The following is a 25,389-nucleotide window of genomic DNA, read 5'->3' as shown; positions in this document are numbered from 1 at the left end:
CTTCATAGCAAAGTACAAAGTTCGTATCGGATGGACGAATTAAGTTGAAATAGACAGTTTTTGCATGAAAACTCATTCCTGGTAGAACTTCATAGCAAAGAACAAAGTTCGTTTTGGATGGATCAATTTAGTTGAAATAGACAGTTTTTGCATGAAAACTCATTCCTGGTGGAACTTCATAGCAAAGTACAAAGTTCGTTTTGGATGGATCAATTTAGTTGAAATAGACAGTTTTTGCATGAAAACTCATTCCTGGTGGAACTTCATAGCAAAGTACAAAGTTCGTTTTGGATGGACAAAGTTAGTTGAAATAGACAGTTTTTGCATGAAAACTCATTCCTGGTGGAACTTCATAGCAAAGTACAAAGTTCGTTTTGGATGGATCAATTTAGTTGAAATAGACAGTTTTTGCATGAAAACTCATTCCTGGTAGAACTTCATAGCAAAGTACAAAGTACGTATCGGATGGACGAATTAAGTTGAAATAGACAGTTTTTGCATGAAAACTCATTCCTGGTAGAACTTCATAGCAAAGAACAAAGTTCGTTTTGGATGGACGAATTAAGTTGAAATAGACAGTTTTTGCATGAAAACTCATTCCTGGTGGAACTTCATAGCAAAGTACAAAGTTCGTTTTGGATGGACAAAATTAGTTGAAATAGACAGTTTTTGCATGAAAACTCATTCCTGGTGGAACTTCATAGCAAAGTACAAAGTTCGTTTTGGATGGACAAAGTTAGTTGAAATAGACAGTTTTTGCATGAAAACTCATTCCTGGTGGAACTTCATAGCAAAGTACAAAGTTCGTTTTGGATGGATCAATTTAGTTGAAATAGACAGTTTTTGCATGAAAACTCATTCCTGGTGGAACTTCATAGCAAAGTACAAAGTTCGTTTTGGATGGACAAAGTTAGTTGAAATAGACAGTTCTTGCATGAAAACTCATTCCTGGTAGAACTTCATAGCAAAGAACAAAGTTCGTATCGGATGGACGAATTAAGTTGAAATAGACAGTTTTTGCATGAAAACTCATTCCTGGTGAAACTTCATAGCAAAGTACAAAGTTCGTTTTGGATGGATCAATTTAGTTGAAATAGACAGTTTTTGCATGAAAACTCATTCCTGGTAGAACTTCATAGCAAAGTACAAAGTTCGTATCGGATGGACGAATTAAGTTGAAATAGACAGTTTTTGCATGAAAACTCATTCCTGGTAGAACTTCATAGCAAAGTACAAAGTTCGTTTTGGATGGACAAAATTAGTTGAAATAGACAGTTTTTGCATGAAAACTCATTCCTGGTGAAACTTCATAGCAAAGAACAAAGTTCGTATCGGATGGACGAATTAAGTTGAAATAGACAGTTTTTGCATGAAAACTCATTCCTGGTGAAACTTCATAGCAAAGTACAAAGTTCGTTTTGGATGGATCAATTTAGTTGAAATAGACAGTTTTTGCATGAAAACTCATTCCTGGTAGAACTTCATAGCAAAGTACAAAGTTCGTATCGGATGGACGAATTAAGTTGAAATAGACAGTTTTTGCATGAAAACTCATTCCTGGTAGAACTTCATAGCAAAGAACAAAGTTCGTATCGGATGGACGAATTAAGTTGAAATAGACAGTTTTTGCATGAAAACTCATTCCTGGTGAAACTTCATAGCAAAGTACAAAGTTCGTTTTGGATGGATCAATTTAGTTGAAATAGACAGTTTTTGCATGAAAACTCATTCCTGGTGGAACTTCATAGCAAAGTACAAAGTTCGTTTTGGATGGACAAAGTTAGTTGAAATAGACAGTTTTTGCATGAAAACTAATTCCTGGTGGAACTTCATAGCAAAGTACAAAGTTCGTTTTGGATGGATCAATTTAGTTGAAATAGACAGTTTTTGCATGAAAACTCATTCCTGGTGGAACTTCATAGCAAAGTACAAAGTTCGTTTTGGATGGATCAATTTAGTTGAAATAGACAGTTTTTGCATGAAAACTCATTCCTGGTAGAACTTCATAGCAAAGTACAAAGTTCGTATCGGATGGACGAATTAAGTTGAAATAGACAGTTTTTGCATGAAAACTCATTCCTGGTAGAACTTCATAGCAAAGTACAAAGTTCGTTTTGGATGGACAAAATTAGTTGAAATAGACAGTTTTTGCATGAAAACTCATTCCTGGTGGAACTTCATAGCAAAGTACAAAGTTCGTTTTGGATGGACAAAGTTAGTTGAAATAGACAGTTTTTGCATGAAAACTCATTCCTGGTGGAACTTCATAGCAAAGTACAAAGTTCGTTTTGGATGGATCAATTTAGTTGAAATAGACAGTTTTTGCATGAAAACTCATTCCTGGTGGAACTTCATAGCAAAGTACAAAGTTCGTTTTGGATGGACAAAGTTAGTTGAAATAGACAGTTCTTGCATGAAAACTCATTCCTGGTAGAACTTCATAGCAAAGAACAAAGTTCGTATCGGATGGACGAATTAAGTTGAAATAGACAGTTTTTGCATGAAAACTCATTCCTGGTGAAACTTCATAGCAAAGTACAAAGTTCGTTTTGGATGGATCAATTTAGTTGAAATAGACAGTTTTTGCATGAAAACTCATTCCTGGTAGAACTTCATAGCAAAGTACAAAGTTCGTATCGGATGGACGAATTAAGTTGAAATAGACAGTTTTTGCATGAAAACTCATTCCTGGTAGAACTTCATAGCAAAGAACAAAGTTCGTATCGGATGGACGAATTAAGTTGAAATAGACAGTTTTTGCATGAAAACTCATTCCTGGTGAAACTTCATAGCAAAGTACAAAGTTCGTTTTGGATGGATCAATTTAGTTGAAATAGACAGTTTTTGCATGAAAACTCATTCCTGGTGGAACTTCATAGCAAAGTACAAAGTTCGTTTTGGATGGACAAAGTTAGTTGAAATAGACAGTTTTTGCATGAAAACTAATTCCTGGTGGAACTTCATAGCAAAGTACAAAGTTCGTTTTGGATGGATCAATTTAGTTGAAATAGACAGTTTTTGCATGAAAACTCATTCCTGGTGGAACTTCATAGCAAAGTACAAAGTTCGTTTTGGATGGACAAAGTTAGTTGAAATAGACAGTTTTTGCATGAAAACTAATTCCTGGTGGAACTTCATAGCAAAGTACAAAGTTCGTTTTGGATGGATCAATTTAGTTGAAATAGACAGTTTTTGCATGAAAACTCATTCCTGGTGGAACTTCATAGCAAAGTACAAAGTTCGTTTTGGATGGATCAATTTAGTTGAAATAGACAGTTTTTGCATGAAAACTCATTCCTGGTAGAACTTCATAGCAAAGAACAAAGTACGTATCGGATGGACGAATTAAGTTGAAATAGACAGTTTTTGCATGAAAACTCATTCCTGGTAGAACTTCATAGCAAAGTACAAAGTTCGTTTTGGATGGACAAAATTAGTTGAAATAGACAGTTTTTGCATGAAAACTCATTCCTGGTGGAACTTCATAGCAAAGTACAAAGTTCGTTTTGGATGGACAAAGTTAGTTGAAATAGACAGTTTTTGCATGAAAACTCATTCCTGGTGGAACTTCATAGCAAAGTACAAAGTTCGTTTTGGATGGATCAATTTAGTTGAAATAGACAGTTTTTGCATGAAAACTCATTCCTGGTGGAACTTCATAGCAAAGTACAAAGTTCGTTTTGGATGGACAAAGTTAGTTGAAATAGACAGTTCTTGCATGAAAACTCATTCCTGGTAGAACTTCATAGCAAAGTACAAAGTTCGTATCGGATGGACGAATTAAGTTGAAATAGACAGTTTTTGCATGAAAACTCATTCCTGGTGGAACTTCATAGCAAAGTACAAAGTTCGTTTTGGATGGACAAAGTTAGTTGAAATAGACAGTTTTTGCATGAAAACTCATTCCTGGTGGAACTTCATAGCAAAGTACAAAGTTCGTTTTGGATGGATCAATTTAGTTGAAATAGACAGTTTTTGCATGAAAACTCATTCCTGGTGGAACTTCATAGCAAAGTACAAAGTTCGTTTTGGATGGACAAAGTTAGTTGAAATAGACAGTTTTTGCATGAAAACTCATTCCTGGTGGAACTTCATAGCAAAGTACAAAGTTCGTTTTGGATGGACAAAGTTAGTTGAAATAGACAGTTTTTGCATGAAAACTCATTCCTGGTGGAACTTCATAGCAAAGTACAAAGTTCGTTTTGGATGGACAAAGTTAGTTGAAATAGACAGTTTTTGCATGAAAACTCATTCCTGGTGGAACTTCATAGCAAAGTACAAAGTTCGTTTTGGATGGACAAAGTTAGTTGAAATAGACAGTTTTTGCATAAAAACTCATTCCTGGTGGAACTTCATAGCAAAGTACAAAGTTCGTTTTGGATGGACAAAGTTAGTTGAAATAGACAGTTTTTGCATAAAAACTCATTCCTGGTGGAACTTCATAGCAAAGTACAAAGTTCGTTTTGGATGGACAAAGTTAGTTGAAATAGACAGTTTTTGCATGAAAACTCATTCCTGGTGGAACTTCATAGCAAAGTACAAAGTTCGTTTTGGATGGACAAAGTTAGTTGAAATAGACAGTTTTTGCATGAAAACTCATTCCTGGTGGAACTTCATAGCAAAGTACAAAGTTCGTTTTGGATGGACAAAGTTAGTTGAAATAGACAGTTTTTGCATGAAAACTCATTCCTGGTGGAACTTCATAGCAAAGTACAAAGTTCGTTTTGGATGGACAAAGTTAGTTGAAATAGACAGTTTTTGCATGAAAACTCATTCCTGGTGGAACTTCATAGCAAAGTACAAAGTTCGTTTTGGATGGACAAAGTTAGTTGAAATAGACAGTTTTTGCATAAAAACTCATTCCTGGTGGAACTTCATAGCAAAGTACAAAGTTCGTTTTCGATGGACAAAGTTAGTTGAAATAGACAGTTTTTGCATGAAAACTCATTCCTGGTGGAACTTCATAGCAAAGTACAAAGTTCGTTTTGGATGGACAAAGTTAGTTGAAATAGACAGTTTTTGCATAAAAACTCATTCCTGGTGGAACTTCATAGCAAAGTACAAAGTTCGTTTTGGATGGATCAATTTAGTTGAAATAGACAGTTTTGGCATGAAAACTCATTCCTGGTGGAACTTCATAGCAAAGTACAAAGTTCGTTTTGGATGGACAAAGTTAGTTGAAATAGACAGTTTTTGCATAAAAACTCATTCCTGGTGGAACTTCATAGCAAAGTACAAAGTTCGTTTTGGATGGACAAAGTTAGTTGAAATAGACAGTTTTTGCATGAAAACTCATTCCTAGTGGAACTTCATAGCAAAGTACAAAGTTCGTTTTGGATGGACAAAGTTAGTTGAAATAGACAGTTTTTGCATAAAAACTCATTCCTGGTGGAACTTCATAGCAAAGTACAAAGTTCGTATCGGATGGACGAATTTAGTTGAAATAGACAGTTTTTGCATGAAAACTCATTCCTGGTGGAACTTCATAGCAAAGTACAAAATTCGTTTCGGATGGATCAATTTAGTTGAAATAGACAGTTCTTGCATGAAAACTCATTCCTGGTGGAACTTCATAGCAAAGTACAAAGTTCGTTTTGGATGGACAAAGTTAGTTGAAATAGACAGTTTTTGCATGAAAACTCATTCCTGGTGGAACTTCATAGCAAAGTACAAAGTTCGTTTTGGATGGATGAATTTAGTTGAAATAGACAGTTTTTGCATGAAAACTCATTCCTGGTGGAACTTCATAGCAAAGTACAAAGTTCGTTTTGGATGGACAAAGTTAGTTGAAATAGACAGTTTTTGCATGAAAACTCATTCCTGGTGGAACTTCATAGCAAAGTACAAAGTTCGTTTTGGATGGACAAAGTTAGTTGAAATAGACAGTTTTTGCATGAAAACTCATTCCTGGTGGAACTTCATAGCAAAGTACAAAGTTCGTTTTGGATGGACGAATTAAGTTGAAATAGACAGTTTTTGCATGAAAACTCATTCCTGGTGGAACTTCATAGCAAAGTACAAAGTTCGTTTTGGATGGATCAATTTAGTTGAAATAGACAGTTTTTGCATGAAAACTCATTCCTGGTGGAACTTCATAGCAAAGTACAAAGTTCGTTTTGGATGAACAAAGTTAGTTGAAATAGACAGTTTTTGCATGAAAACTCATTCCTGGTGGAACTTCATAGCAAAGTACAAAGTTCGTTTTGGATGGACAAAGTTAGTTGAAATAGACAGTTTTTGCATAAAAACTCATTCCTGATGGAACTTCATAGCAAAGTACAAAGTTCGTTTTGGATGGATCAATTTAGTTGAAATAGACAGTTTTTGCATGAAAACTCATTCCTGGTGGAACTTCATAGCAAAGTACAAAGTTCGTTTTGGATGGACAAAGTTAGTTGAAATAGACAGTTTTTGCATAAAAACTCATTCCTGGTGGAACTTCATAGCAAAGTACAAAGTTCGTTTTGGATGGACAAAGTTAGTTGAAATAGACAGTTTTTGCATGAAAACTCATTCCTGGTGGAACTTCATAGCAAAGTACAAAGTTCGTTTTGGATGGACAAAGTTAGTTGAAATAGACAGTTTTTGCATGAAAACTCATTCCTGGTGGAACTTCATAGCAAAGTACAAAGTTCGTTTTGGATGGATCAATTTAGTTGAAATAGACAGTTCTTGCATGAAAACTCATTCCTGGTGGAACTTCATAGCAAAGTACAAAGTTCGTTTTGGATGGACAAAGTTAGTTGAAATAGACAGTTTTTGCATGAAAACTCATTCCTGGTGGAACTTCATAGCAAAGTACAAAGTTCGTTTTGGATGGATGAATTTAGTTGAAATAGACAGTTTTTGCATGAAAACTCATTCCTGGTGGAACTTCATAGCAAAGTACAAAGTTCGTTTTGGATGGACAAAGTTAGTTGAAATAGACAGTTTTTGCATAAAAACTCATTCCTGGTGGAACTTCATAGCAAAGTACAAAGTTCGTTTTGGATGGACAAAGTTAGTTGAAATAGACAGTTTTTGCATGAAAACTCATTCCTGGTGGAACTTCATAGCAAAGTACAAAGTTCGTTTTGGATGGACAAAGTTAGTTGAAATAGACAGTTTTTGCATAAAAACTCATTCCTGGTGGAACTTCATAGCAAAGTACAAAGTTCGTTTTGGATGGACAAAGTTAGTTGAAATAGACAGTTTTTGCATAAAAACTCATTCCTGGTGGAACTTCATAGCAAAGTACAAAGTTCGTATCGGATGGACGAATTTAGTTGAAATAGACAGTTTTTGCATGAAAACTCATTCCTGGTGGAACTTCATAGCAAAGTACAAAATTCGTTTCGGATGGATCAATTTAGTTGAAATAGACAGTTCTTGCATGAAAACTCATTCCTGGTGGAACTTCATAGCAAAGTACAAAGTTCGTTTTGGATGGACAAAGTTAGTTGAAATAGACAGTTTTTGCATGAAAACTCATTCCTGGTGGAACTTCATAGCAAAGTACAAAGTTCGTTTTGGATGGATGAATTTAGTTGAAATAGACAGTTTTTGCATGAAAACTCATTCCTGGTGGAACTTCATAGCAAAGTACAAAATTCGTTTCGGATGGATCAATTTAGTTGAAATAGACAGTTCTTGCATGAAAACTCATTCCTGGTGGAACTTCATAGCAAAGTACAAAGTTCGTTTTGGATGGACAAAGTTAGTTGAAATAGACAGTTTTTGCATGAAAACTCATTCCTGGTGGAACTTCATAGCAAAGTACAAAGTTCGTTTTGGATGGATGAATTTAGTTGAAATAGACAGTTTTTGCATGAAAACTCATTCCTGGTGGAACTTCATAGCAAAGTACAAAGTTCGTTTTGGATGGACAAAGTTAGTTGAAATAGACAGTTTTTGCATGAAAACTCATTCCTGGTGGAACTTCATAGCAAAGTACAAAGTTCGTTTTGGATGGACAAAGTTAGTTGAAATAGACAGTTTTTGCATAAAAACTCATTCCTGGTGGAACTTCATAGCAAAGTACAAAGTTCGTTTTGGATGGACAAAGTAAGTTGAAATAGACAGTTTTTGCATGAAAACTCATTCCTGGTGGAACTTCATAGCAAAGTACAAAGTTCGTTTTGGATGGACAAAGTTAGTTGAAATAGACAGTTTTTGCATGAAAACTCATTCCTGGTGGAACTTCATAGCAAAGTACAAAGTTCGAATCAGATGGACAAAGTTAGTTGAAATAGACAGTTTTTGCATGAAAACTCATTCCTGGTGGAACTTCATAGCAAAGTACAAAGTTCGTTTTGGATGGACAAAGTTAGTTGAAATAGACAGTTTTTGCATGAAAACTCATTCCTGGTGGAACTTCATAGCAAAGTACAAAGTTCGTTTTGGATGGACAAAGTTAGTTGAAATAGACAGTTTTTGCATAAAAACTCATTCCTGGTGGAACTTCATAGCAAAGTACAAAGTTCGTTTTGGATGGACAAAGTTAGTTGAAATAGACAGTTTTTGCATGAAAACTCATTCCTGGTGGAACTTCATAGCAAAGTACAAAGTTCGTTTTGGATGGACGAAGTTAGTTGAAATAGACAGTTTTTGCATAAAAACTCATTCCTGGTGGAACTTCATAGCAAAGTACAAAGTTCGTTTTGGATGGATCAATTTAGTTGAAATAGACAGTTTTGGCATGAAAACTCATTCCTGGTGGAACTTCATAGCAAAGTACAAAGTTCGTTTTGGATGGACAAAGTTAGTTGAAATAGACAGTTTTTGCATAAAAACTCATTCCTGGTGGAACTTCATAGCAAAGTACAAAGTTCGTTTTGGATGGACAAAGTTAGTTGAAATAGACAGTTTTTGCATGAAAACTCATTCCTAGTGGAACTTCATAGCAAAGTACAAAGTTCGTTTTGGATGGACAAAGTTAGTTGAAATAGACAGTTTTTGCATAAAAACTCATTCCTGGTGGAACTTCATAGCAAAGTACAAAGTTCGTATCGGATGGACGAATTTAGTTGAAATAGACAGTTTTTGCATGAAAACTCATTCCTGGTGGAACTTCATAGCAAAGTACAAAATTCGTTTCGGATGGATCAATTTAGTTGAAATAGACAGTTCTTGCATGAAAACTCATTCCTGGTGGAACTTCATAGCAAAGTACAAAGTTCGTTTTGGATGGACAAAGTTAGTTGAAATAGACAGTTTTTGCATGAAAACTCATTCCTGGTGGAACTTCATAGCAAAGTACAAAGTTCGTTTTGGATGGATGAATTTAGTTGAAATAGACAGTTTTTGCATGAAAACTCATTCCTGGTGGAACTTCATAGCAAAGTACAAAGTTCGTTTTGGATGGACAAAGTTAGTTGAAATAGACAGTTTTTGCATGAAAACTCATTCCTGGTGGAACTTCATAGCAAAGTACAAAGTTCGTTTTGGATGGACAAAGTTAGTTGAAATAGACAGTTTTTGCATAAAAACTCATTCCTGGTGGAGCTTCATAGCAAAGTGCAAAGTTCGTTTTGGATGGACAAAGTTAGTTGAAATAGACAGTTTTTGCATGAAAACTCATTCCTGGTGGAACTTCATAGCAAAGTACAAAGTTCGTTTTGGATGGACAAAGTTAGTTGAAATAGACAGTTTTTGCATAAAAACTCATTCCTGGTGGAGCTTCATAGCAAAGTGCAAAGTTCGTTTTGGATGGACAAAGTTAGTTGAAATAGACAGTTTTTGCATGAAAACTCATTCCTGGTGGAACTTCATAGCAAAGTACAAAGTTCGTTTTGGATGGACAAAGTTAGTTGAAATAGACAGTTTTTGCATAAAAACTCATTCCTGGTGGAGCTTCATAGCAAAGTGCAAAGTTCGTTTTGGATGGACAAAGTTAGTTGAAATAGACAGTTTTTGCATAAAAACTCATTCCTGGTGGAGCTTCATAGCAAAGTGCAAAGTTCGTTTTGGATGGACAAAGTTAGTTGAAATAGACAGTTTTTGCATGAAAACTCATTCCTGGTGGAACTTCATAGCAAAGTACAAAGTTCGTTTTGGATGGACAAAGTTAGTTGAAATAGACAGTTTTTGCATGAAAACTCATTCCTGGTGGAACTTCATAGCAAAGTACAAAGTTCGTTTTGGATGGACAAAGTTAGTTGAAATAGACAGTTTTTGCATAAAAACTCATTCCTGGTGGAACTTCATAGCAAAGTACAAAGTTCGTTTTGGATGGACAAAGTTAGTTGAAATAGACAGTTTTTGCATAAAAACTCATTCCTGGTGGAACTTCATAGCAAAGTACAAAGTTCGTTTTGGATGGATCAATTTAGTTGAAATAGACAGTTTTTGCATGAAAACTCATTCCTGGTGGAACTTCATAGCAAAGTACAAAGTTCGTTTTGGATGGACAAAGTTAGTTGAAATAGACAGTTTTTGCATGAAAACTCATTCCTGGTGGAACTTCATAGCAAAGTACAAAGTTCGTTTTGGATGGATCAATTTAGTTGAAATAGACAGTTTTTGCATGAAAACTCATTCCTGGTAAAACTTCATAGCAAAGTACAAAGTTCGTTTTGGATGGACAAAGTTAGTTGAAATAGACAGTTTTTGCATGAAAACTCATTCCTGGTGGAACTTCATAGCAAAGTACAAAGTTCGTTTTGGATGGACAAAGTTAGTTGAAATAGACAGTTTTTGCATAAAAACTCATTCCTGGTGGAACTTCATAGCAAAGTACAAAGTTCGTTTTGGATGGATCAATTTAGTTGAAATAGACAGTTTTTGCATGAAAACTCATTCCTGGTGGAACTTCATAGCAAAGTACAAAGTTCGTTTTGGATGGACAAAGTTAGTTGAAATAGACAGTTTTTGCATGAAAACTCATTCCTGGTGGAACTTCATAGCAAAGTACAAAGTTCGTTTTGGATGGACGAATTAAGTTGAAATAGACAGTTTTTGCATGAAAACTCATTCCTGGTGGAACTTCATAGCAAAGTACAAAGTTCGTTTTGGATGGACAAAGTTAGTTGAAATAGACAGTTCTTGCATGAAAACTCATTCCTGGTGGAACTTCATAGCAAAGTACAAAGTTCGTTTTGGATAGACAAAGTTAGTTGAAATAGACAGTTTTTGCATAAAAACTCATTCCTGGTGGAACTTCATAGCAAAGTACAAAGTTCGTTTTGGATGGACAAAGTTAGTTGAAATAGACAGTTTTTGCATAAAAACTCATTCCTGGTGGAGCTTCATAGCAAAGTGCAAAGTTCGTTTTGGATGGACAAAGTTAGTTGAAATAGACAGTTTTTGCATAAAAACTCATTCCTGGTGGAACTTCATAGCAAAGTACAAAGTTCGTTTTGGATGGACAAAGTTAGTTGAAATAGACAGTTTTTGCATGAAAACTCATTCCTGGTGGAACTTCATAGCAAAGTACAAAGTTCGTTTTGGATGGACAAAGTTAGTTGAAATAGACAGTTTTTGCATGAAAACTCATTCCTGGTGGAACTTCATAGCAAAGTACAAAGTTCGTTTTGGATGGACGAATTAAGTTGAAATAGACAGTTTTTGCATGAAAACTCATTCCTGGTGGAACTTCATAGCAAAGTACAAAGTTCGTTTTGGATGGACAAAGTTAGTTGAAATAGACAGTTTTTGCATAAAAACTCATTCCTGGTGGAGCTTCATAGCAAAGTGCAAAGTTCGTTTTGGATGGACAAAGTTAGTTGAAATAGACAGTTTTTGCATAAAAACTCATTCCTGGTGGAGCTTCATAGCAAAGTGCAAAGTTCGTTTTGGATGGACAAAGTTAGTTGAAATAGACAGTTTTTGCATGAAAACTCATTCCTGGTGGAACTTCATAGTAAAGTACAAAGTTCGTTTTGGATGGACGAATTAAGTTGAAATAGACAGTTTTTGCATGAAAACTCATTCCTGGTGGAACTTCATAGCAAAGTACAAAGTTCGTTTTGGATGGACAAAGTTAGTTGAAATAGACAGTTTTTGCATAAAAACTCATTCCTGGTGGAGCTTCATAGCAAAGTGCAAAGTTCGTTTTGGATGGACAAAGTAAGTTGAAATAGACAGTTTTTGCATAAAAACTCATTCCTGGTGGAGCTTCATAGCAAAGTGCAAAGTTCGTTTTGGATGGAAAAAGTTAGTTGAAATAGACAGTTTTTGCATAAAAACTCATTCCTGGTGGAACTTCATAGCAAAGTACAAAGTTCGTTTTGGATGGACGAATTAAGTTGAAATAGACAGTTTTTGCATAAAAACTCATTCCTGGTGGAGCTTCATAGCAAAGTGCAAAGTTCGTTTTGGATGGACAAAGTTAGTTGAAATAGACAGTTTTTGCATAAAAACTCATTCCTGGTGGAGCTTCATAGCAAAGTGCAAAGTTCGTTTTGGATGGACAAAGTTAGTTGAAATAGACAGTTTTTGCATAAAAACTCATTCCTGGTGGAACTTCATAGCAAAGTGCAAAGTTCGTTTTGGATGGACAAAGTTAGTTGAAATAGACAGTTTTTGCATAAAAACTCATTCCTGGTGGAGCTTCATAGCAAAGTGCAAAGTTCGTTTTGGATGGACAAAGTTAGTTGAAATAGACAGTTTTTGCATAAAAACTCATTCCTGGTGGAACTTCATAGCAAAGTACAAAGTTCGTTTTGGATGGACGAATTAAGTTGAAATAGACAGTTTTTGCATGAAAACTCATTCCTGGTGGAACTTCATAGCAAAGTACAAAGTTCGTTTTGGATGGACAAAGTTAGTTGAAATAGACAGTTTTTGCATAAAAACTCATTCCTGGTGGAGCTTCATAGCAAAGTGCAAAGTTCGTTTTGGATGGACAAAGTTAGTTGAAATAGACAGTTTTTGCATGAAAACTCATTCCTGGTGGAACTTCATAGCAAAGTACAAAGTTCGTTTTGGATGGACGAATTAAGTTGAAATAGACAGTTTTTGCATGAAAACTCATTCCTGGTGGAACTTCATAGCAAAGTACAAAGTTCGTTTTGGATGGACAAAGTTAGTTGAAATAGACAGTTTTTGCATAAAAACTCATTCCTGGTGGAGCTTCATAGCAAAGTGCAAAGTTCGTTTTGGATGGACAAAGTTAGTTGAAATAGACAGTTTTTGCATAAAAACTCATTCCTGGTGGAGCTTCATAGCAAAGTGCAAAGTTCGTTTTGGATGGACAAAGTTAGTTGAAATAGACAGTTTTTGCATAAAAACTCATTCCTGGTGGAGCTTCATAGCAAAGTGCAAAGTTCGTTTTGGATGGACAAAGTTAGTTGAAATAGACAGTTTTTGCATAAAAACTCATTCCTGGTGGAGCTTCATAGCAAAGTGCAAAGTTCGTTTTGGATGGACAAGGTTAGTTGAAATAGACAGTTTTTGCATAAAAACTCATTCCTGGTGGAGCTTCATAGCAAAGTGCAAAGTTCGTTTTGGATGGACAAAGTTAGTTGAAATAGACAGTTTTTGCATAAAAACTCATTCCTGGTGGAACTTCATAGCAAAGTGCAAAGTTCGTTTTGGATGGACAAAGTTAGTTGAAATAGACAGTTTTTGCATAAAAACTCATTCCTGGTGGAGCTTCATAGCAAAGTGCAAAGTTCGTTTTGGATGGACAAAGTTAGTTGAAATAGACAGTTTTTGCATAAAAACTCATTCCTGGTGGAACTTCATAGCAAAGTACAAAGTTCGTTTTGGATGGACAAAGTTAGTTGAAATAGACAGTTTTTGCATAAAAACTCATTCCTGGTGGAACTTCATAGCAAAGTACAAAGTTCGTTTTGGATGGACGAATTAAGTTGAAATAGACAGTTTTTGTATGAAAACTCATTCCTGGTGGAACTTCATAGCAAAGTACAAAGTTCGAATCAGATGGACAAAGTTAGTTGAAATAGACAGTTTTTGCATGAAAACTCATTCCTGGTGGAACTTCATAGCAAAGTACAAAGTTCGTTTTGGATGGATCAATTTAGTTCAAATAGACAGTTTTTGCATGAAAATTCATTCCTGGTGGAACTTCATAGCAAAGTACAAAGTTCGTTTTGGATGGACAAAGTTAGTTGAAATAGACAGTTTTTGCATGAAAACTCATTCCTGGTGGAACTTCATAGCAAAGTACAAAGTTCGTTTTGGATGGATCAATTTAGTTGAAATAGACAGTTTTTGCATGAAAACTCATTCCTGGTGGAACTTCATAGCAAAGTACAAAGTTCGTTCTGGATGGACAAAGTTAGTTGAAATAGACAGTTTTTGCATGAAAACTCATTCCTGGTGGAACTTCATAGCAAAGTACAAAGTTCGTTTTGGATGGACAAAGTTAGTTGAAATAGACAGTTATTGCATGAAAACTCATTCCTGGTGGAACTTCATAGCAAAGTACAAAGTTTGTTTTGGATGGACGAATTAAGTTGAAATAGACAGTTTTTGTATGAAAACTCATTCCTGGTGGAACTTCATAGCAAAGTACAAAGTTCGTTTTGGATGGACAAAGTTAGTTGAAATAGACAGTTTTTGCATGAAAACTCATTCCTGGTGGAACTTCATAGCAAAGTAAAAAGTTCGTTTTGGATGGATCAATTTAGTTGAAATAGACAGTTTTTGCATGAAAACTCATTCCTGGTGGAACTTCATAGCAAAGTACAAAGTTCGTTTTGGATGGACGAATTAAGTTGAAATAGACAGTTTTTGTATGAAAACTCATTCCTGGTGGAACTTCATAGCAAAGTACAAAGTTCGAATCAGATGGACGAATTAAGTTGAAATAGACAGTTTTTGCATGAAAACTCATTCCTGGTAGAACTTCATAGCAAAGTACAAAGTTCGTTTTAGATGGACAAAGTTAGTTGAAATAGACAAATTTTGCATGAAAACTCATTCCTGGTGGAACTTCATAGCAAAGTACAAAGTTCGTTTTGGATGGATCAATTTAGTTGAAATAGACAGTTTTTGCATGAAAACTCATTCCTGGTGGAACTTCATAGCAAAGTACAAAGTTCGTTTTGGATGGACAAAGTTAGTTGAAATAGACAGTTTTTGCATAAAAACTCATTCCTGGTGGAACTTCATAGCAAAGTACAAAGTTCGTTTTGGATGGACAAAGTTAGTTGAAATAGACAGTTTTTGCATAAAAACTTATTCCTGGTGGAACTTCATAGCAAAGTACAAAGTTCGTTTTGGATGGATCAATTTAGTTGAAATAGACAGTTTTTGCATGAAAACTCATTCCTGGTGGAACTTCATAGCAAAGTACAAAGTTCGTTTTGGATGGACAAAGTTAGTTGAAATAGACAGTTTTTGCATGAAAACTCATTCCTGGTGGAACTTCATAGCAAAGTACAAAGTTCGAATCAGATGGACAAAGTTAGTTGAAATAGACAGTTTTTGCATGAAAACTCATTCCTGGTAAAACTTCATAGCAAAGTACAAAGTTCGTTTTGGATGGACAAAGTTAGTTGAAATAGACAGTTTTTGCATGAAAACTCATTCCTGGTGGAACTTCATAGCAAAGTACAAAGTTCGTTTTGGATGGACAAAGTTAGTTGAAATAGACAGTTTTTGCATAAAAACTCATTCCTGGTGGAACTTCATAGCAAAGTACAAAGTTCGTTTTGGATGGACAAAGTTAGTTGAAATAGACAGTTTTTGCATAAAAACTCATTCCTGGTGGAGCTTCATAGCAAAGTGCAAAGTTCGTTTTGGATGGACAAAGTTAGTTGAAATAGACAGTTTTTGAATAAAAACTCATTCCTGGTGGAACTTCATAGCAAAGTACAAAGTTCGTTTTGGATGGACAAAGTTAGTTGAAATAGACAGTTTTTGCATGAAAACTCATTCCTGGTGGAACTTCATAGCAAAGTACAAAGTTCGTTTTGGATGGACAAAGTTAGTTGAAATAGACAGTTTTTGCATGAAAACTCATTCCTGGTGGAACTTCATAGCAAAGTACAAAGTTCGTTTTGGATGGACGAATTAAGTTGAAATAGACAGTTTTTGCATGAAAACTCATTCCTGGTGGAACTTCATAGCAAAGTACAAAGTTCGTTTTGGATGGACAAAGTTAGTTGAAATAGACAGTTTTTGCATAAAAACTCATTCCTGGTGGAGCTTCATAGCAAAGTGCAAAGTTCGTTTTGGATGGACAAAGTTAGTTGAAATAGACAGTTTTTGCATAAAAACTCATTCCTGGTGGAGCTTCATAGCAAAGTGCAAAGTTCGTTTTGGATGGACAAAGTTAGTTGAAATAGACAGTTTTTGCATGAAAACTCATTCCTGGTGGAACTTCATAGCAAAGTACAAAGTTCGTTTTGGATGGACGAATTAAGTTGAAATAGACAGTTTTTGCATGAAAACTCATTCCTGGTGGAACTTCATAGCAAAGTACAAAGTTCGTTTTGGATGGACAAAGTTAGTTGAAATAGACAGTTTTTGCATAAAAACTCATTCCTGGTGGAGCTTCATAGCAAAGTGCAAAGTTCGTTTTGGATGGACAAAGTTAGTTGAAATAGACAGTTTTTGCATAAAAACTCATTCCTGGTGGAGCTTCATAGCAAAGTGCAAAGTTCGTTTTGGATGGACAAAGTTAGTTGAAATAGACAGTTTTTGCATAAAAACTCATTCCTGGTGGAACTTCATAGCAAAGTACAAAGTTCGTTTTGGATGGACAAAGTTAGTTGAAATAGACAGTTTTTGCATAAAAACTCATTCCTGGTGGAACTTCATAGCAAAGTACAAAGTTCGTTTTGGATGGACGAATTAAGTTGAAATAGACAGTTTTTGTATGAAAACTCATTCCTGGTGGAACTTCATAGCAAAGTACAAAGTTCGAATCAGATGGACAAAGTTAGTTGAAATAGACAGTTTTTGCATGAAAACTCATTCCTGGTGGAACTTCATAGCAAAGTACAAAGTTCGTTTTGGATGGATCAATTTAGTTGAAATAGACAGTTTTTGCATGAAAACTCATTCCTGGTGGAACTTCATAGCAAAGTACAAAGTTCGTTTTGGATGGATCAATTTAGTTGAAATAGACAGTTTTTGCATGAAAACTCATTCCTGGTGGAACTTCATAGCAAAGTACAAAGTTCGTTCTGGATGGACAAAGTTAGTTGAAATAGACAGTTTTTGCATGAAAACTCATTCCTGGTGGAACTTCAAAGCAAAGTACAAAGTTCGTTTTGGATGGACAAAGTTAGTTGAAATAGACAGTTATTGCATGAAAACTCATTCCTGGTGGAACTTCATAGCAAAGTACAAAGTTTGTTTTGGATGGACGAATTTAGTTGAAATAGACAGTTTTTGTATGAAAACTCATTCCTGGTGGAACTTCATAGCAAAGTACAAAGTTCGTTTTGGATGGACAAAGTTAGTTGAAATAGACAGTTTTTGCATGAAAACTCATTCCTGGTGGAACTTCATAGCAAAGTAAAAAGTTCGTTTTGGATGGATCAATTTAGTTGAAATAGACAGTTTTTGCATGAAAACTCATTCCTGGTGGAACTTCATAGCAAAGTACAAAGTTCGTTTTGGATGGACGAATTAAGTTGAAATAGACAGTTTTTGCATAAAAACTCATTCCTGGTGGAACTTCATAGCAAAGTACAAAGTTCGTTTTAGATGGACAAAGTTAGTTGAAATAGACAGTTTTTGCATGAAAACTCATTCCTGGTGGAACTTCATAGCAAAGTACAAAGTTCGTTTTGGATGGACAAAGTTAGTTGAAATAGACAGTTTTTGCATGAAAACTCATTCCTGGTGGAACTTCAAAGCAAAGTACAAAGTTCGTTTTGGATGGACAAAGTTAGTTGAAATAGACAGTTATTGCATGAAAACTCATTCCTGGTGGAACTTCATAGCAAAGTACAAAGTTTGTTTTGGATGGACGAATTAAGTTGAAATAGACAGTTTTTGTATGAAAACTCATTCCTGGTGGAACTTCATAGCAAAGTACAAAGTTCGTTCTGGATGGACAAAGTTAGTTGAAATAGACAGTTTTTGCATGAAAACTCATTCCTGGTGGAACTTCAAAGCAAAGTACAAAGTTCGTTTTGGATGGACAAAGTTAGTTGAAATAGACAGTTATTGCATGAAAACTCATTCCTGGTGGAACTTCATAGCAAAGTAACAAAGTTCGAATCAGATGGACGAATTAAGTTGAAATAGACAGTTTTTGCATGAAAACTCATTCCTGGTAGAACTTCATAGCAAAGTACAAAGTTCGTTTTAGATGGACAAAGTTAGTTGAAATAGACAGTTTTTGCATGAAAACTCATTCCTGGTGGAACTTCATAGCAAAGTACAAAGTTCGTTTTGGATGGATCAATTTAGTTGAAATAGACAGTTTTTGCATGAAAACTCATTCCTGGTGGAACTTCAAAGCAAAGTACAAAGTTCGTTTTGGATGGACAAAGTTAGTTGAAATAGACAGTTATTGCATGAAAACTCATTCCTGGTGGAACTTCATAGCAAAGTACAAAGTTTGTTTTGGATGGACGAATTAAGTTGAAATAGACAGTTTTTGTATGAAAACTCATTCCTGGTGGAACTTCATAGCAAAGTACAAAGTTCGTTTTGGATGGACAAAGTTAGTTGAAATAGACAGTTTTTGCATGAAAACTCATTCCTGGTGGAACTTCATAGCAAAGTAAAAAGTTCGTTTTGGATGGATCAATTTAGTTGAAATAGACAGTTTTTGCATGAAAACTCATTCCTGGTGGAACTTCATAGCAAAGTACAAAGTTCGTTTTTGGATGGACGAATTAAGTTGAAATAGACAGTTTTTGCATAAAAACTCATTCCTGGTGGAACTTCATAGCAAAGTACAAAGTTCGTTTTAGATGGACAAAGTTAGTTGAAATAGACAGTTTTTGCATGAAAACTCATTCCTGGTGGAACTTCATAGCAAAGTACAAAGTTCGTTCTGGATGGACAAAGTTAGTTGAAATAGACAGTTTTTGCATGAAAACTCATTCCTGGTGGAACTTCAAAGCAAAGTACAAAGTTCGTTTTGGATGGACAAAGTTAGTTGAAATAGACAGTTATTGCATGAAAACTCATTCCTGGTGGAACTTCATAGCAAAGTACAAAGTTTGTTTTGGATGGACGAATTAAGTTGAAATAGACAGTTTTTGTATGAAAACTCATTCCTGGTGGAACTTCATAGCAAAGTACAAAGTTCGTTCTGGATGGACAAAGTTAGTTGAAATAGACAGTTTTTGCATGAAAACTCATTCCTGGTGGAACTTCAAAGCAAAGTACAAAGTTCGTTTTGGATGGACAAAGTTAGTTGAAATAGACAGTTATTGCATGAAAACTCATTCCTGGTGGAACTTCATAGCAAAGTACAAAGTTCGAATCAGATGGACGAATTAAGTTGAAATAGACAGTTTTTGCATGAAAACTCATTCCTGGTAGAACTTCATAGCAAAGTACAAAGTTCGTTTTAGATGGACAAAGTTAGTTGAAATAGACAGTTTTTGCATGAAAACTCATTCCTGGTGGAACTTCATAGCAAAGTACAAAGTTCGTTTTGGATGGATCAATTTAGTTGAAATAGACAGTTTTTGCATGAAAACTCATTCCTGGTGGAACTTCATAGCAAAGTACAAAGTTCGTTTTGGATGGACAAAGTTAGTTGAAATAGACAGTTTTTGCATAAAAACTCATTCCTGGTGGAACTTCATAGCAAAGTACAAAGTTCGTTTTGGATGGACAAAGTTAGTTGAAATAGACAGTTTTTGCATAAAAACTCATTCCTGGTGGAACTTCATAGCAAAGTACAAAGTTCGTTTTGGATGGATCAATTTAGTTGAAATAGACAGTTTTTGCATGAAAACTCATTCCTGGTGGAACTTCATAGCAAAGTACAAAGTTCGTTTTGGATGGACAAAGTTAGTTGAAATAGACAGTTTTTGCATGAAAACTCATTCCTGGTGGAACTTCATAGCAAAGTACAAAGTTCGAATCAGATGGACAAAGTTAGTTGAAATAGACAGTTTTTGCATGAAAACTCATTCCTGGTAAAACTTCATAGCAAAGTACAAAGTTCGTTTTGGATGGACAAAGTTAGTTGAAATAGACAGTTTTTGCATGAAAACTCATTCCTGGTGGAACTTCATAGCAAAGTACAAAGTTCGTTTTGGATGGACAAAGTTAGTTGAAATAGACAGTTTTTGCATAAAAACTCATTCCTGGTGGAACTTCATAGCAAAGTACAAAGTTCGTTTTGGATGGACAAAGTTAGTTGAAATAGACAGTTTTTGCATAAAAACTCATTCCTGGTGGAACTTCATAGCAAAGTACAAAGTTCGTTTTGGATGGACGAATTAAGTTGAAATAGACAGTTTTTGCATGAAAACTCATTCCTGGTGGAACTTCATAGCAAAGTACAAAGTTCGTTTTAGATGGACAAAGTTAGTTTAAATAGACAGTTTTTGCATGAAAACTCATTCCTGGTGGAACTTCATAGCAAAGTACAAAGTTCGTTTTGGATGGATCAATTTAGTTGAAATAGACAGTTTTTGCATGAAAACTCATTCCTGGTGGAACTTCATAGCAAAGTACAAAGTTCGTTTTGGATGGACAAAGTTAGTTGAAATAGACAGTTTTTGCATAAAAACTCATTCCTGGTGGAACTTCATAGCAAAGTACAAAGTTCGTTTTGGATGGACAAAGTTAGTTGAAATAGACAGTTTTTGCATAAAAACTCATTCCTGGTGGAACTTCATAGCAAAGTACAAAGTTCGTTTTGGATGGATCAATTTAGTTGAAATAGACAGTTTTTGCATGAAAACTCATTCCTGGTGGAACTTCATAGCAAAGTACAAAGTTCGTTTTGGATGGACAAAGTTAGTTGAAATAGACAGTTTTTGCATGAAAACTCATTCCTGGTGGAACTTCATAGCAAAGTACAAAGTTCGAATCAGATGGACAAAGTTAGTTGAAATAGACAGTTTTTGCATGAAAACTCATTCCTGGTAAAACTTCATAGCAAAGTACAAAGTTCGTTTTGGATGGACAAAGTTAGTTGAAATAGACAGTTTTTGCATGAAAACTCATTCCTGGTGGAACTTCATAGCAAAGTACAAAGTTCGTTTTGGATGGACAAAGTTAGTTGAAATAGACAGTTTTTGCATAAAAACTCATTCCTGGTGGAACTTCATAGCAAAGTACAAAGTTCGTTTTGGATGGACAAAGTTAGTTGAAATAGACAGTTTTTGCATAAAAACTCATTCCTGGTGGAACTTCATAGCAAAGTACAAAGTTCGTTTTGGATGGACGAATTAAGTTGAAATAGACAGTTTTTGCATGAAAACTCATTCCTGGTAGAACTTCATAGCAAAGTACAAAGTTCGTTTTAGATGGACAAAGTTAGTTGAAATAGACAGTTTTTGCATGAAAACTCATTCCTGGTGGAACTTCATAGCAAAGTACAAAGTTCGTTTTGGATGGATCAATTTAGTTGAAATAGACAGTTTTTGCATGAAAACTCATTCCTGGTGGAACTTCATAGCAAAGTACAAAGTTCGTTTTGGATGGACAAAGTTAGTTGAAATAGACAGTTTTTGCATAAAAACTCATTCCTGGTGGAACTTCATAGCAAAGTACAAAGTTCGTTTTGGATGGACAAAGTTAGTTGAAATAGACAGTTTTTGCATAAAAACTCATTCCTGGTGGAACTTCATAGCAAAGTACAAAGTTCGTTTTGGATGGATCAATTTAGTTGAAATAGACAGTTTTTGCATGAAAACTCATTCCTGGTGGAACTTCATAGCAAAGTACAAAGTTCGTTTTGGATGGACAAAGTTAGTTGAAATAGACAGTTTTTGCATGAAAACTCATTCCTGGTGGAACTTCATAGCAAAGTACAAAGTTCGAATCAGATGGACAAAGTTAGTTGAAATAGACAGTTTTTGCATGAAAACTCATTCCTGGTAAAACTTCATAGCAAAGTACAAAGTTCGTTTTGGATGGACAAAGTTAGTTGAAATAGACAGTTTTTGCATGAAAACTCATTCCTGGTGGAACTTCATAGCAAAGTACAAAGTTCGTTTTGGATGGACAAAGTTAGTTGAAATAGACAGTTTTTGCATAAAAACTCATTCCTGGTGGAACTTCATAGCAAAGTACAAAGTTCGTTTTGGATGGACAAAGTTAGTTGAAATAGACAGTTTTTGCATAAAAACTCATTCCTGGTGGAACTTCATAGCAAAGTACAAAGTTCGTTTTGGATGGACGAATTAAGTTGAAATAGACAGTTTTTGCATGAAAACTCATTCCTGGTGGAACTTCATAGCAAAGTACAAAGTTCGTTTTGGATGGACAAAGTTAGTTGAAATAGACAGTTTTTGCATGAAAACTCATTCCTGGTGGAACTTCATAGCAAAGTACAAAGTTCGAATCAGATGGACAAAGTTAGTTGAAATAGACAGTTTTTGCATGAAAACTCATTCCTGGTAAAACTTCATAGCAAAGTACAAAGTTCGTTTTGGATGGACAAAGTTAGTTGAAATAGACAGTTTTTGCATGAAAACTCATTCCTGGTGGAACTTCATAGCAAAGTACAAAGTTCGTTTTGGATGGACAAAGTTAGTTGAAATAGACAGTTTTTGCATAAAAACTCATTCCTGGTGGAACTTCATAGCAAAGTACAAAGTTCGTTTTGGATGGATCAATTTAGTTGAAATAGACAGTTTTTGCATGAAAACTCATTCCTGGTGGAACTTCATAGCAAAGTACAAAGTTCGTTTTGGATGGACAAAGTTAGTTGAAATAGACAGTTTTTGCATGAAAACTCATTCCTGGTGGAACTTCATAGCAAAGTACAAAGTTCGTTTTGGATGGACGAATTAAGTTGAAATAGACAGTTTTTGCATGAAAACTCATTCCTGGTGGAACTTCATAGCAAAGTACAAAGTTCGTTTTGGATGGACGAATTAAGTTGAAATAGACAGTTTTTGTATGAAAACTCATTCCTGGTGGAACTTCATAGCAAAGTACAAAGTTCGTTTTGGATGGACAAAGTTAGTTGAAATAGACAGTTTTTGCATAAAAACTCATTCCTGGTGGAACTTCATAGCAAAGTACAAAGTTCGTTTTGGATGGACAAAGTTAGTTGAAATAGACAGTTTTTGCATAAAAACTCATTCCTGGTGGAGCTTCATAGCAAAGTGCAAAGTTCGTTTTGGATGGACAAAGTTAGTTGAAATAGACAGTTTTTGCATAAAAACTCATTCCTGGTGTAACTTCATAGCAAAGTACAAAGTTCGTTTTGGATGGACAAAGTTAGTTGAAATAGACAGTTTTTGCATGAAAACTCATTCCTGGTGGAACTTCATAGCAAAGTACAAAGTTCGTTTTGGATGGACAATGTTAGTTGAAATAGACAGTTTTTGCATGAAAACTCATTCCTGGTGGAACTTCATAGCAAAGTACAAAGTTCGTTTTGGATGGACGAATTAAGTTGAAATAGACAGTTTTTGCATGAAAACTCATTCCTGGTGGAACTTCATAGCAAAGTACAAAGTTCGTTTTGGATGGACGAATTAAGTTGAAATAGACAGTTTTTGCATAAAAACTCATTTAGTTTTAGTTTGGATGGACAAAGTTAGTTGAAATAGACAGTTTTTGCATAAAAACTCATTCCTGGTGGAGCTTCATAGCAAAGTGCAAAGTTCGTTTTGGATGGACAAAGTTAGTTGAAATAGACAGTTTTTGCCTAATTAAGTTGAAATAGACAGTTTTTGCATGAAAACTCATTCCTGGTGGAACTTCATAGCAAAGTACAAAGTTCGTTTTGGATGGACAAAGTTAGTTGAAATAGACAGTTTTTGCATAAAAACTCATTCCTGGTGGAACTTCATAGCAAAGTGCAAAGTTCGTTTTGGATGGACAAAGTTAGTTGAAATAGACAGTTTTTGCATAAAAACTCATTCCTGGTGGAGCTTCATAGCAAAGTGCAAAGTTCGTTTTGGATGGACAAAGTTAGTTGAAATAGACAGTTTTTGCATAAAAACTCATTCCTGGTGGAACTTCATAGCAAAGTACAAAGTTCGTTTTGGATGGACGAATTAAGTTGAAATAGACAGTTTTTGTATGAAAACTCATTCCTGGTGGAACTTCATAGCAAAGTACAAAGTTCGAATCAGATGGACAAAGTTAGTTGAAATAGACAGTTTTTGCATGAAAACTCATTCCTGGTGGAACTTCATAGCAAAGTACAAAGTTCGTTCTGGATGGACAAAGTTAGTTGAAATAGACAGTTTTTGCATGAAAACTCATTCCTGGTGGAACTTCAAAGCAAAGTACAAAGTTCGTTTTGGATGGACAAAGTTAGTTGAAATAGACAGTTTTTGCATAAAAACTCATTCCTGGTGGAACTTCATAGCAAAGTACAAAGTTCGTTTTGGATGGACAAAGTTAGTTGAAATAGACAGTTTTTGCATAAAAACTCATTCCTGGTGGAACTTCATAGCAAAGTACAAAGTTCGTTTTGGATGGACGAATTAAGTTGAAATAGACAGTTTTTGTATGAAAACTCATTCCTGGTGGAACTTCATAGCAAAGTACAAAGTTCGAATCAGATGGACAAAGTTAGTTGAAATAGACAGTTTTTGCATGAAAACTCATTCCTGGTGGAACTTCATAGCAAAGTACAAAGTTCGTTCTGGATGGACAAAGTTAGTTGAAATAGACAGTTTTTGCATGAAAACTCATTCCTGGTGGAACTTCAAAGCAAAGTACAAAGTTCGTTTTGGATGGACAAAGTTAGTTGAAATAGACAGTTATTGCATGAAAACTCATTCCTGGTGGAACTTCATAGCAAAGTACAAAGTTTGTTTTGGATGGATCAATTTAGTTGAAATAGACAGTTTTTGCATGAAAACTCATTCCTGGTGGAACTTCATAGCAAAGTACAAAGTTCGTTTTGGATGGACAAAGTTAGTTGAAATAGACAGTTTTTGCATGAAAACTCATTCCTGGTGGAACTTCATAGCAAAGTAAAAAGTTCGTTTTGGATGGATCAATTTAGTTGAAATAGACAGTTTTTGCATGAAAACTCATTTCTGGTGGAACTTCATAGCAAAGTACAAAGTTCGTTTTGGATGGACAAAGTTAGTTGAAATAGACAGTTTTTGCATGAAAACTCATTCCTGGTGGAACTTCATAGCAAAGTACAAAGTTCGTTTTGGATGGACGAATTAAGTTGAAATAGACAGTTTTTGCATGAAAACTCATTCCTGGTGGAACTTCATAGCAAAGTACAAAGTTTGTTTTGGATGGACGAATTAAGTTGAAATAGACAGTTTTTGTATGAAAACTCATTCCTGGTGGAACTTCATAGCAAAGTACAAAGTTCGTTTTGGATGGATCAATTTAGTTGAAATAGACAGTTTTTGCATG

The sequence above is a fragment of the Anopheles moucheti genome, unplaced genomic scaffold (assembly GCF_943734755.1).
Source record: "Anopheles moucheti unplaced genomic scaffold, idAnoMoucSN_F20_07 putative_Y_22, whole genome shotgun sequence".
Lineage (NCBI taxonomy): Eukaryota > Metazoa > Arthropoda > Insecta > Diptera > Culicidae > Anopheles > Anopheles moucheti.
Note: the sequence above shows the minus strand (reverse complement) of the source record.